General features: G+C 37.2%; 1 protein-coding gene across 3 annotated transcripts in view; it reads left to right on the top strand.

Annotated features, from left to right (window-relative positions):
* The first annotated feature begins 678 nt into the window (after window positions 1–678).
* Window positions 679–15,108, top strand: part of tmcc1a (transmembrane and coiled-coil domain family 1a) — a 54,276-nt gene continuing 39,846 nt past the window's right edge. For all 3 annotated transcript variants that reach the window (XM_014015968.1, XM_014015960.1, XM_014015954.1), the window contains exon 1: window positions 679–761. The gene's annotated coding sequence lies outside the window, so the exon portion shown is untranslated. The remainder of the gene's footprint in view (window positions 762–15,108) is intronic.

Here is a 15,108-nt window from a genome sequence, read left to right as displayed (position 1 = left end):
GACTTGAAATAAACGAATCAAACATAAGCTAAAATTAAATCTACTTCCTATTATATGAACAGTTTGAAGAACCTCACCATTTAGTGTGGCTTCTGGGCGATTAAATTCAAGTACAAAACAAAAATAAAACATGAGGAATATTTATTTGCAATTAAATATTTTTATCTAGTTTTGCACAAGTGACTTCCAGGACTAATTTTAATTTTTACCTTTACCTTGTTAATAATAATAAGTGTTGCCCCTTTTCGAATGAATAAACTTGTCATGCACAACTTCTATAAACAGGATAATTATGATAATAGCTGGGTTTCAGTCACGTGAAACCCTCCTTTTGAATACTGTAAAAATGACAACATTGCATTTTTAGCTTAATCTGCCTTTTGCTTTTTTCAATCCTTTTTAGAAAAACATGACATAAACGTGTATTTGTGCATTGTGTTATTTTAAGAGGTTGTTGCAGTTTTTTAAGAAGCTGTGAAAGTGTAGACCTGTAAATTACAGTATAATCTGTAATACATATTATTCAGATACTGTATATTATTACAAGACAACCTGTTTTACCTCTGCAGAGATCCTATATTTAAGCAACCGTCTTAAAACAGTCGAGTGAGTCATCTGAGTACAACACGATCTTTGAATACGTCCTACGCCATGACGTCGGAGCAGGGCTTTCGGAGAGAGTGTGGCACGCAGAGAGCTGATGGGAGTTGCTGCTGCTGGCTGAACGGCGGTGTCAGCGGCAACAGTTTGATATCACCCATGTAAGTATGTTTTATATTTCCAACTGAGTGTTTTTATAGATCAATTTGTCGCCATTTTGTTTGTCTTTGACATAGTTTAAAGTATGTTCCGGTGTCGTTGTGGATATTGTCACGTATTAGCAGCTGTGTACAATGACACACTAACGGGACTGTCAACCTGAGTCCAACACATTTTCACTGCAGCTACTGTCCACGAGAAAATAAAATAAAATACTGTCACTGAAGCAGCATTCAAACAGTTCTTTATACAGCTCTTTTAATTTAACTTCATGTATCCTTTCAACATAAGTGACATTTCATCATTTCTGAACGTCATAAAGTGAGTTTTGTGTTACTCAGTTGGTACTCATACAGGTAATTATTATTAGACCTGTATCGTTCATAATCTTAGTGTCACCACTTGTGGGTTTTTTTTGATGAAGTCCTTTATGAGCATTATAATGGTTGTGTTCAAAAAGTATAGTCTAATCTCTGACAAAAGTATTCCCAAACTTTGATTTTACATTATACTTTATAAATGGTTACTAATCAGTAGTGGTATTTTGATCAGGTTTAGATTCTTTAATCTTTTTAGTAACTATAATTTTAGCCAGGGCCTGGTCAGATGAAAGTTTTGCTAAAATCTTTGATTTCTTTCTTTTTTTGAACTCTCAACAGGTTAAAGCTGCTTGAATAACATAAAACATGTCATGATCTGATGAGATGTAAACCACTGGATCCTTAAATCCCAGACTTCAAATCTGGAGACTGATTGTTTTTGTGTAGTAGACAGATACGCACATCAAACAGGTGTGTATTATAGTTATATAAAACAAGAGTTTTATATAACACTGGGGTGTGTACAAAAGCAATCCGATGCAGGCACGTCGTGCCTATCAAGCATTTACAGATTTCATTTCTTCTTTACTTGTCTCTGTTGAAGATGTGATTTGGGCCTAAGGCGGCAGATTGTCATCTCCTCTACAACAAATGAATGAAAGTCACTCCTGCACTGTTACCATCATGGACTGAAGTTTCACTGCTCATGCGTTCTGATAACTGTCTCCCTCTGTGTAGAGATGCAGCAGCTCAGAGGAGTCTGACATGACATGATACACAGCCAACCCCCCCCATCTGTTCAGCTTTCTCTGCTAAGTGTCTGAGAGCTCGGCTGCCCCTGCAGGGCACCGCTAACAGAGCACAGCCATTCACGTCTCACTCGGATGGTCAGACCACCATGATGACGCTGCCCCCACCCCTCTCCCTCCTGTTGTCGCTGCTCTGACGATGTTCTCTGTCTGGCTGGAGCTCGGCTGAGCGTATGAGAGTAATGTGTCGTTGCAGTTTTCAAATCGGCGATTTGCGAGCAGGATGCTGACGCGCTGGAGCTGCTTCGCCCTCCATCAGCTCAGATTTTCAAAACACATTGATGTGGAGAAGATGTGCTCTCTGCTAGATCAGATTGCAGGATCAACACGGTGTCCGGCCGTCTAATTTGGCTTCCAGTAGGATTGGTTGGTTCACAGTTTGTACAGGATGTCTGTAGTTCTCTCAGCAGAGCTGCAGATTCTGAATCAGATCGATGACACCAAAAGTCTCTGTAACAAAATTATCCATAATAGCTTTATGTAGATGGCTGGCTTTTAGATATTAGATAATGTAAAAGAAAACAGATGTTAATGCATCAGCATTTTTTAAATATGTTGACAATAACATATGATGTCTACTTTTAGAGTTCTTTTTAAACACTTTATCTAACTTATTTATTGAAAACCAGACAATTTTAACATTAAACATGTATGGTGCATTAGCACGTCATGTCACACCCTGCAGTGATGATGATACAGACAGATTTCGCAGTGACACATTTCAGGATCTATGAGAAACATATTTGGGAAAGTCTTACTTATTTCATCAAATTATTGCCAAAACGTTTTCATCCTTATTATTTGAGGGTGCCTGTGCATTTGCATTGAAGCTCCCTTATTGCGATCTTGTTCCAAATATTTGCTTTGTATATTTTTGTCAAGCTTTGAAATAAAATTACACACCAAAACATGCAGCTAAAGCAATGATGACTTTAAATAGTGTCATTCAGTGTTTGTAAAATTTACAAAAGGCTATATAGAAAAAAAACTACTGATCAATGGAACTTTGCTGAACCAGGTGAGAAAGCCCCGCCCTCTTTGTAGATTTATAGTGTGGACATAAGTCACAGTAGAAGCATCAGTCAAAGTTTAGAGGTCACAGAAAGTTGAACTGTTCAACGTTTTTCCACAGTTGACAATGTCTCACTCTGCGGTGTCTTTTAAATTGTCTAAAATATATCTATTGCAAACAAACTTCTCTAAAGGGCCCAGTGGACTTGATCTTTAATAGCTTCTGAGACACCGAGTTCCTGGGAAACCCCTCCCACTGCGAGATACGCCACTGCATGGTAGGGATGCACCGATATGAAAATTTCAGCCGATATCGATATCCGTTATAATTATTGCTGTTATGGCCGATAACCGATATTTACCGATATTACACAAACACAAATTATATTATACATATACACACACAAACACACTTGGGTCTATTAAATAAATGACCAGACCTCTGACATGGCTCTACTTCAGTTAATGCTGGCTGCGCAGCGTCATTAACACTATCATGATCAAATAGATGCTGCTCAACCAACCAACCATCTCCCCTCCCAAAACAGAAACACAAAGCTAAAAAGTGGGAAATCAATATTGGATATTAGTATCGGCCCCATTTTACATATCGGACCAATACCGATATTCTAAAAAATGACCAATATCGGCCGATACCGATATCAATACCGATATATCGTGCATTCCTACTTCATGGGTTTTCGTCCTGTGATACCCGCTGTTATTTTGTCCACAAATCTTCCCCAGTTAAACAGACAGATTCCTCTGTGCACAGTGTCTGTTTTGTCTCCATCCATGAGTTTTTGACTATCTTTATAAATGTCTGCTTCCGGGTAAACAAACACGCCCATTTTGGCAGTTTGGATGGAGCACACTGGGCGCTTTACTCCCACCGCTCTTCCTGGTGCATATTCAAATTATACATCTTAACATAAGCATTTTTGTCTTCTTTTATCCAGTGTTTCTTATTACTATAGGACTTACAGCTTTTTGTTAAAGTCTCCAGAATACACAGAGCACACACCCAAGTTTCCACAGAATAAATCTTAGCTCTAAATATTCTCTTCAAAACTGCAAGTGAGGAGTCTTTTTAACTTCTATCTCCTACATAAAGCACTGTAGAAATAATAAAGTTAACACATGACCATCAGAGTCCTCTGCTCACCATTAGAACATTTGTAAGATATGACTTAAAGTCTCTGCATAGTTTATTTGATCTTTTTATAGTCAATGATTCTGTCTGCCTCTCAATAACTTTGTAGTCAGGGAGTGACACACAGGTGTGTGGTGACCTTATGAGTCATGACATTTCTTTTGGTCCTGGTTTGCTTTACATGTCTTATAGAGTTTATACATCCAAATGTAAGCATTTTTTCTTATCTTAAATTATTACAAAGTTATACAGTAATTGGAGTTTTGTGCAGTAGCTGCATTGACACCTTTAAAAATTTCTTAGGAATCTTTCTGTTTTAATTTGTTTTATTATTTTGTCAGACATTAGAAATCCAGACGCATCTTGCTTGCATTTGTGTAAACTTATCAAAGACATCGCCTTCTGTTTTTAAATCATGACTACAATTATTGACCCGTCTATTGATTCTCTTTTGTTGACTCACTAACAGATCAATCGGTAGTCTGTTTTGTGGTGTTTAAAATATCCCTGTTTGTATAGTACAGTATATTGTTATAAATTATCGCTCAAGTGTTCATTGTTCAGTTTATCAGTGTTGAAACCTGACTACAGTATTATATGACAACAGGTTCTCTTCAGTCTGGTGCTGTTTTCATAAAGTTGCATGTAACTTTTTACTCAATAGATGTAGCACAAATCCTCTGTAAGGGATTCAAAAAAATTCAAATAATCTTTTTTTTAGTCTTGCAGAATTTAATCTCATCTTTGTTCATTCAATTCTTTCATCCTCTCACGCACATGTCCAGCCATGTCCAAAGACAAAACTTTTTATTTTAGAAAAAAAAAACACAGTGTTTCCCCCCATTCTCTGCTTCATTTTTTCCCATTCACACCCACAGATGCTCTCCCTCCTTTTCACCTTCACCAGAAAAGATTGGTTTGTGAAAAGTCACAGACCAGCACAGGTGTTTTATTACAGAGTGACAAAATTTGTATTGAAATTAAAGTTTTATATCGAGGCATAATAAAATATATATTTTTCTTAGGAAATTCTAAGACGAATATAAAAATGGATACATCACAGTACATGTTATACTGCGTCAACATTTATTTAACCAAAAAAACGAAGCCAATGAAGCCGTGTGGAGAAAAATACATGCATATAACAAATTTAGGGCTGCACCTAACAATTATTTTGAAAGTCAAATATTCCGTTGATTATTTTTTCGATTAATTGATTAGTTGCTGTGAACTGTTTGAGCTTCAGTGCACATCTCATCTCACCTGGTCACACCTGAGAATGTCACCCTGTTAGTCTGTCTTTCTACCCTAACATAACAACAAACCATAAAACCTAAGCTTAATAGCTTAATCAGATGTATTTCTAACAATCTGTGTGATTATAAGAAAAATGAAATTAAATAAATTGCAAGTAGTTTTTTAAACAATCAGCTAATGTAAAAATAACTCAATATCAGCCTCTTCCCATGAGGGGCTGTTAACCTGCCCTGCAGGGTGTAACTGAAGCTTTGCAAGTCCAAAATAAACTTTGGTTAAAGTGACATTCAGGTGCATAAAAGTGAAAATTAATCCATTCTGTTTGAAATCTTGCTAGATCTAACAGCCCAAGTTCAAATAAGACTTTAATGGGAAAAAAAGGGAGAAGATGAGACATGATGGATTATTAGCATAACTGACAGTTCCACATTCAAGACACACTGTGTCCTGGTAGATAAACTGGCAAAGATGATAGACAGCTGGCTACAGCACAAAGTAACCAGTCACTGAAAATAAGATCTGAGACATCAACCTGACAAACAAGCTAACTTAGTGAAACTTACCCATCTGCAGGGGATATAATCATGGCTACAGCGTGTTAGCAGTTCAGGTACCTGTGCAGTCCTGTCATAGAATGACCGAGTCTTCATTTTACTTTCTTTGGTTGATTTTTGGTAAAATGTAGCCAAACTTTGAAAATTTAAGTTGTTTTTTAGCCTCTTCGACGTGATTGTTTTTGCATTCCGCCATTATTATTTCTCCTTCATTTGCTACGTCGTCTTCTGTAATTTGCACGCAGACGCTTTTTCTTCAGTTGTAAACAAAGAAACCACAAACAATAGAAGTGATTTTGCCTTCAGTAGTTTGTGTATTTCATTGCAGATATGAATGAACATTTGCATGGGTAAATCAAATGAATATTAGATAATAAAGTTCTGTCGAGTGTCGACTATTTTTTTTTATAATCGACATCAGATTAATTTGAATATTCGGCACTGAATAAATTGAAAGCTTATAGAACCAACATTTAATAGTGACAACTTGATGTAATCATTTTCTGTGCAGCTCAGTCCCACTTTGTTATGGAGGAATTTGGAGAAACAGTAGTTTCTTTTTAAGATCACTGCAGAAGTCTTTCCTCTGACATTTTTGCAAAACATTTGTCTTTTTAATTATTGTTTTTTATCAATGTTCACATTTGCTGGGGCTGTTAGGCTTTATACAGTTTAGCCCTCATAAATTAAATTTAAGTTAAGATTAATAAAATAAAATTCATGGCATCTTCGTTATGGTTCAAGGTTTTTATTTTAAGACCTATTTTATGTTAACACTTAAAGCCCTTAAATTGTAAGAAATACTGTTTAGTTTTAAAAGCAAAATCTGCTGCTGTCAGAAGTTTAAGTTCAGGAATCAGCAACAAGGAAAAAGTATTCTGTATCCTCTATGCAGTTAACTCTTGAAAAACTTTATTTTCCTCACTAACTCCCACACTAACAGAGTGAAGGTGGAATTCCTTTTAAAAGGCTTTTGTTTCTAGTGGCAACGAGCTGCCAGCCTCCCTCTGATCCCGTCCTGCAGAAAAGAGGCCGAGGAAGCACAGCACCGCAAGAGTTTGGCCTTAAACACAAGGCTGAGGCCCTCGTTTTAGTGTTAATCTGAAGCGTCTAATTATTTTTTTTTATCTTTCCTAAAACAGGCAAAAGGTGAATTGTCAGGTCTTGTTTATTCTACTCATGAAGGAGCTAATACACCTTTTAATGTAGCTGATGTTAAAGAATCAAAAGTTTCCTTTTCAGAAAAGTTTAAATGTCTCAGTTTATAGTAAGCCATGCTGTGGTTTCAGTGTAATGAATAGCACATTCAAGTTGAATAGGAAATGAAATCTTGCAACACATTTCTGCATGAAGTGAAGAAAGAACAAATCATATTTAACAGCTTAAGTAATCATTTAATGTTGGTGTAACCTAAACCCTACATCCTAAACCCAACATTAGGCTTGGAGTAGAGTTTAGAGGTGCAGATCTTCAGTCTTCACTAAACCAGGTGGTGGGTCAAAAGTGTGTCTGGTTCCCAGAGATACAGTAGATGATTTAGCTCAGAAGGTTTCTATTTGACTTCATGGAGTGAAGTGCCTCGTGGCCTGATAATCTGTTAGGTTTCTGTGATCTGCATTAACTACATTGCTTGACTTTCTGTCTGTTTCTTTTCAACAAACTGTTTTGTGGATTGATGTGTGTACCTGCTGCTGCTACTACACCTAAATTTCCCTGCGAGGGACATTAAAGGCTGTTTCTATTCTATTCTATTCTATTCTATTCTATTCTATTCTATTCTATTCTATTCTATTCTATTCTATTCTATTCTATTAATAAAGCTTCTGCTAGGAGCTTTCAGCTGGTGTGTAGATGGTTTCCAGCCTGTTGACAGCTGATGATGCTTTCTCAGAAATGTTGGAATATGAGCACTATGTTCACTGTTAAACACCCATCAGGTTAGTAAATAAAGAGTTCTTTTAGGAGTTTGAAGTATTTTAGTTTCTTGGTCTTTTATCTTTGAGAATATCTGTTTTATTAGAAAGTGAGGGATTCTGGTTGAAAACATTGAGCTTGCACTCAGTGTAGTTGTAGTTGCAGCCAACAGGAACCGGTATCAGTGCCTTGTAGGTTCTGAATTATTCACTAGAACACTTGCTGTGGAGTTGAGCACAAATCCAGAGGTGTTCCATAAACAAGACTTCTCCAGTAAACATAGACCCTACCCCGGGATAGTGTTTAGCATATGCAGTCTAATAACTATTAACTTCTGTCCTTCAGTTCTGTTTAGTATCACTTTCCAGTAGGGCTGCACAATATGTCGAAAATTTAATGTCATCACGATAATAGACTGTGCAGTATGCATATCCCAACAACTGCATAAACTGCAAGAAATGGTTGACTCAAAAGTTTGCATTTATGCATTTTGCCATTCAGATGGAAGCTTGAAGTATTTCACCAGTCGAATGAAGCCCTTTATGTATTTGGTCAGCTGGATCTCTTCATATTCAAAAAAGAATCAGGCTGGAATGGAAAAAATTGTTTTTTTAGGTTGTTTTCTTGGCTTTGAATCCAAAGCAGAAAGAAATCAACACTTCATACTTATGTATTTGTTCATTTATCACAAGTCAAATCGTCATCGCAATATTAAGCACGGTTATCGCACATAGCAGATTTTCCTAAAATCGTGCAGCCCTACTTTCCAGGCTAGAAAATTATGCAATATATCAGATTTTAGGTAATATTTACAAGCAGATAAACAGAACAGGCATGGTAAATTGGCTCAGTTGGTAGAGCTGTTGCCTTTCAGCAAGAATCCCAGCCGGGGACCTTTTTGGGTAGAGTTTGCATGTTCTCTCTGTGCATGTGTGGGTTTTCTCCAGGCACTCTGGCTTCCCCCCACAGACCAAAAACTTGATCGTTAGGCTGACTGGTAACTCTAAATTGTCCCTAGGTGTGAGTAGAGGGTGATTAGTTGTTTGTCTCGATCGTCTCTATGTGACCTTGTCCGGGTTGTCCCCTGCCCCTCCCTCGCACAGTGACTGCTGGATATGGGCACCAGTGACCCCCATGACCCTAAAAGGAAGAAGTGAGTTAAAGATAATAGATGGGTGGATAAACAGAACAGTTCCCTTTGTCTTGGTTTGTCATGGGTTTGGCACTTTAGATGATTCAGGTTTACCTCACACCTGCTCTACCACCTGTTGTTACTGTTATTGGCCGTGTGTCAGTGACAGGTTTGTCTTTGTGTTTTTCTCCAGTCGTGTTTTAGACTTGCCTGTTCAGCATATGCGTCAGTTTTTTATTAATATACAAGGTGAAAATCTGTCTCTTGTACTTGGCAGAAATAGCAGTTAGGCAGCTTCAGATTGTTGGGTGCATTTGTGTCTATGTGTGCTTTTTTTCTTCTTTTTTTCAGGTCTACACATGTTGATGATTAAGTTTCCTCTGGTCTGTCCTGTTTCTGGAAAGCTGAGCACAACTTTGGCATCATTGCCTCTCTGTTGGTTTCATCTTGGACAATAGGGCATTGTGCGGGTCATTCACAGATAACTACCTGCTCTCCTCCTCCTCTTTTAGACACGCTCTGTGCCGAATGCCTGCGTTGAACCTGATACAGCTAGGCGAAACACCCCATGAACCATTGGCTGCCTTCGATCCATTGTGACCGCTTTCACGCCCTCTGTAACCCTCCTGTCTCCCTTAGTCTCTATCACTATTTGATACAAAGAGTTGTGTCTCTTATCACACTTTGTGCAGTGTGCTGAAGTCATCTCCTACATTGTCACAGCTGGCACAACTGTGCCATTATCTGCCTCGCAGCGCACACACACAAATACAATAACGATTGTTCCTGTTTCCTGACTCTGCTGTCATTATGCAGCAGCTGAAAGAGATATGGTCCACTTTCCACTAGTCAAAGATGACACACACGAAGACATGCATATGTAGTTACACATGCCCACAGCATTATTGGTTAGCACTTTTTGTTGTTGTTGCCTTTATACAGTATGTCTATGTGACACAAACATGCACACATATTTGTGTAGCCACACTAACACGAGTGACAGAACTCTCTGGCCTAATTCTGCTCTTATTGATGTGCGTCGGTCAGTGAAAGAGACGCCGGACAAAGAGCAGCGATGAGGCTGTGTGGGGCTCACAGGAAACAAAGAGCGGCCTATTCCATGCCAGCTGGCAGACACTTCTAGAAACACTGCATCTGCTTGTTTAGGCTGGATCCATATTTTCAGTTCACCAATTGTATGTTTAAAAAGAAAGAACAACATGGTTACTGCAGGTCATATAGCTAGAATAGCTTCTGGTTTGTTCTGTTTATGTCCTGTTATGTGTTACTTTCTTTTTCTTTTACACACTATATGTGGGAATAAATTAAACGGACGGTAAAAAGTCCAAAGCTGTTTTACTGTGAAGACAAACTTCCTGTGATTAAATTTTGCATTAAAAGATTAGAACACATTAAATAGTCAAGATATAAGTTTTTATCATTTGTCCTGCTTCCTCACCACTGGGACTTATTCCAGTTTTAAATGAAAGGCCTAGCATTGCATGTTACCCGCCATCTTTCATCTCATAGTTTTAAATAGGATGTTTTGAAGAGAAGATATAGAGATACAGCTATTTTGGTCAAACTTTGTAAATGACGTTAAGCACAATATCATGAAATTGTGTGAAATTGTGTTCCATGTGTTGTGGAAGACTCTCAGCTTCTACCGTATCAAAAATGTAGCTCAGTATCTGTATCTGTAAAACAGCCTGAGGTATAGCCACATTTGTGTTGGTCAAACTGTGGTGGGCATTTTAAACTGGATTTACTCCAAAATTTAATCAATTCAAGTATCATTGATTACTTTGACTGTTTCATTAGAATCTGTACAGTGGTTTAAAGTAGGGCTGCAACTAATATTTTGTTAGTCCACTAATCTGCTAATAATTTTTTTCAGTTAGTCGATCAGTCAATGATTATTTCTGTCACAACGTCCATCTATGCTTCCTATGGGCACACCTCCTGTTCCAGCTCCAGTGCACATCTCAGCTCACCTGTTCATCATAACTGTGAATGTCCCCCTGTTATCCAGTCTCTACATGAAAAGAAACCTTCTCACTGCAAATTATAATAACCCATGAAACGTGAATTTAAACCTCAAAGGTAATAGCTTTAGAATTAGATGTATTTTAACATTACATGTATACATGTAAATGTAATAAAAATACAATTATATAATTCACAGTAACCTGCAAGTAGTCTTTTAAACAAACAGCTAAGTTACAAGTAACTCAAAATAGCAGCTTCTCCCCGGCATGAGTGGCTTGTTAGCAATTCAGGTGCTCATGTTTTTACTGCTGCTGTGCTGCCATGGAATGACCAAGTCTGTGTATTACTTTCTTTAGTTGATTTTCAGTAAAATGTAGCCAACTTCGGAAAGTTTAAGTGTTGTTTTATTTTTTCCCTCTTTGACGTTATCATCTTTACGTTTCACCATTATTATTATTTCTCTTTGATTTGCCCGCTATGTCTTCTTCTGTGGTTTGCTGGCATTTCTTGTTCTTTAGTAAAAGCAATCGCAGACAATAGACAATAGAAGTGATTCTGCTCCCACCAGTTCCTTATACCCCTAGTTTTGACTAAAGTTGATGAGTCATGATGGACATCTTGAATAGGGTTTATTTCTATTATGAACTCTAAAGATCCTGTCAAAACGAAGTAGGAAATTAAAAAAACAAAAATGTAAAATCATCTTTCTTTTGTGTTCCTGAATTGTTCATCTGCTCCCGAATGTGTGAGATTTTCATTGTAAAGCTATGCAGAAGTTTTCATCTGTTTGCTCTGTCTGCCCAGCCAAATATGATGACAGCTGCAGAACTGGCAGCTGAGAGCTTAATGGAATGAGACCTTGAGTTATGGACTGTGGTGTGTGTTTGTGTTTGTTCGAGTGCTTAAGAACGAGGACGACGTACAAAGCTCCAGAGAGGCCGCTGTTCATGTGGTCATTTGTTATTTACCTTTGGCAGCGTTGTGAAATCTGAGAAATGTGCTGACTCACAGGGGCTGCTAACCCTGGTTTCCTCTGATTCTGTTAATCACAGATAATCGCTGTTCTGTGTCAGCAGTGGTCAAACAAACCATTTCATATCCCAGCCTGGTAATCTAATACCATATGTGTTGTAGAAGATAACAGTTTGTAAGATTTTTTTCTCTTTTAAACCAGCTATCTGCAATCTTTCCAAATGAAAGAGACGTTTCTGCCCCCTATGCACAAAATAAAAAACTAAAGACTCAAGTAAAAAATAAAAAAAGCACAACTCTTTTTAGATCTTATATAAATACTACATACAAAACTCTAATTTGTATTGATATTATTGTTCTTTGTCTTATTAGCATTAAAGAAATTTTACTCACATATTTCTAAAACTGGGCTAAATAACTGCTACAAACAGAGTTTCTGATGTGGTTCTAAATATAAAAAATCATTTTCATATTATTTTTGGTAAAAGCTATAAATAGCTGTTGCAGAGAGACAAAATAGCCACATGTGGCCCCCGAGCCGTAGATTGCAGATCACTGTTTTAGGTAGTTTACATGGTTTCAAACAGCCCCCCTGGATTATTGTTTTTTTAGTAAAATTGTGAGCATTGTTTTCACAGTTTTTACCATTAAAACAAAATCCTGATTCAAGCACAAAATAATGGTAAAAGTGACAGCTGTGCACTTCTTTTAATTTCCATTAGTCAGCTTTGTAGGCTGTCAGAATGTCGTAATAAATGGTTCAGAAAAGGACACTTGTCATAAGATATCATCTTGTTCTTTTTATTTTCAGTTGCACCATCACTTCATCAAGGTGAATCACCAAGTCTTGCTTAAACTGAACAAAGACTCAGGCATTCACATAAAAGTCTAACAATAAAAGCTGTGTCCTCCAAAGGCTCCTAAAACAGGATTTGGTTTTGACTATAGAACTAGCAGCAATCAAGAAAACATGCAGTCCAGTGTTGGGATCAGCCTGGGGACGAGGGAGGGGATTTGCTGAAGCAGACAGAGGGTTAGGTATTGGAACCGGGACAGGACCTCAGGTTTAGCTTCAGCTTCGGGACAGGATTAGCTTTGGTTTACCCCTCGACTCATCAACTGGAACAACAGCATTAGTGCGTAATCAAAATGAATCACATTGTCTCTTACTCAATGAGTGGGCGGACCACACTGATCCATCACCGAGAATGAATTTATACCAGATTATTTTACATGTCAATGCATGACTGGTTTTCCTCCGTGATTGAATGCTTGATTGAAAAGATGTATTTAAAATATTTGTTTAAAAAAACAATACTGCATGCTGCTGATATCTCTAAATATCACTTATGGAAAAAGAGTGATATAAATTTTAGGCTTTTGTCAACTTCTCACAAAAACAAACTGAAAAAAAAAAAGTAAATATGTATTATTTTAAGATCATCCTTGAAATAATGCATATCAAACAAAATCTGGTGGTTCTTGATACACAACAGACACTGCCAAAAACACTTGCCTGTTTGCCTTTGACAATGTTGAGGTAAAAAAACATTTTTTGAACATTCAATTTTAAGAATATTTAGTATATTTTAAGAAGTATTTCCTGTATGTAGTCAATAAAAAAGAAAACCTGGCAGTTCTAAAGTTTTACACAGAGGAACATACAACAGACTTATCTAATCCTTTAAAGATAATGTGAATTTGTTTTCTGTAAAAAATGTTATAGATAAATAATATCTTACCTGTTGTAGATTGCTTGTTGAACAGCTTCAATTTGGAGAAAGTTTTCCATTTAGTCAGAAAAATAAACTCTAATGGCTAGTTAAAATAAAGCCAAGAAAAAAATTGATTGCTGCAGGCTTAAAACTACTCTAAAAACATTTATGTAAATGCTAAACTTTAACACTGATGACTGCATTCCAGCAGAAATATGACATGCCTGCAGGAAGAGCCCCCAGGTTACCTTGGAAGTGCTACAGCTATATGGTTGCAAGTAGCAAATAGTTCTATACACATAAATATGTAATGTGACATTGACAAAAAAAAGTCAGTTAAAACTATGCCTGCACTGCCTGAAGATCCACTCTGAGCACATTGATTGTAAAGCTGAAGGGGTGTCTTGGCGCAGCAGCTGGCTAACAGGGAACTGAAAAAAACATGTTCAACATCTGCTCTATCTGTGGCAGGCAGCAGTCCTCTTTAATTAATAGGAAGCTCTTTGTTAATGCACAGACTGTGAATTAAGCACATCAGTGTCCTGAAAATGCTACTTCAGCAGGAGCACAAGTTCAAGTTGGCCTGTATGATGGTATAAGCTGCTGTGCTTTTGTGCTGAAGTAGCAGCACTAAATGGCAGCTGATCTTTAAAGTAGTATTGTGCTCAGTCTCTGTGAAACTAATACTGTACGTTTGTGTATTCAAGGAATATAATTTTAGATGTCAGCTGTTGCTACTCAAATATATTTATATCTGTATCTCTGCTTCACTTTAATCGCCTTATACCACCTACTGGGTTAATTTTTGAGAAAGACTGCTTTTATTTTGCTTTGTGTTTCCTAGTTTTCTACTCACATTATGTCAGCCAGATAATGTACAATGTTACAGGAAGTGCTCATGTACTTCTGCATTAGTGAGACTACTACCACTGAGGATTTTTAGTGCATATTGTATCTCTTGATAATTCTTTGAGATAATGAGGGGTTTCATTTGGGAAAAGTAAATTAACTCCTGAGGGAACAAATAGAAATACAGTCAAATCAGCAACCTCCAACTTAATGTTGTTTAGATCTATCAGACCTAGTATTTTCTAGATTGACACTGGACCTGTGGGAGTTGTCCTGAGTTGCCTGACATGTGCAGCATATCTTTTGAAGTGGGTTGCTTCATTGGACCTTAACTTTTTTCAGTGAAATCTGTTTAAGCACTTTTGGATTTCGGTATAACCTTAATCGCTTTGACAAGCTGCTCAGGTTTTTTTTTCTTTGTTAGCAGCTCATGAAATGTGTCAGTGTAACAGTGTTTGGCTGAAGTACAACTCTGCCTTCAGGAAGCACTGTTCATGGTATGATGGGATGCTCAGTCTCAAAATACTGTTTAGTTTGATGGTATAATTGAAAGTAAGTAGTAAAGGCTTGATGTTCTCAGTACTGTGGTCGGTGTTTACAGAATGATTTAACCCTAAAATTAATTTTGTTCTAATGTTTGTTTATTTATAACCAGACTATATACTGTATGTATG

This window comes from Austrofundulus limnaeus, unplaced genomic scaffold, assembly GCF_001266775.1.
Source record: "Austrofundulus limnaeus strain Quisiro unplaced genomic scaffold, Austrofundulus_limnaeus-1.0 Scaffold3, whole genome shotgun sequence".
In the NCBI taxonomy this organism is placed as follows: Eukaryota; Metazoa; Chordata; class Actinopteri; order Cyprinodontiformes; family Rivulidae; genus Austrofundulus; species Austrofundulus limnaeus.
Note: the sequence above shows the minus strand (reverse complement) of the source record. Positions and strands in the feature narration are given on the sequence as shown.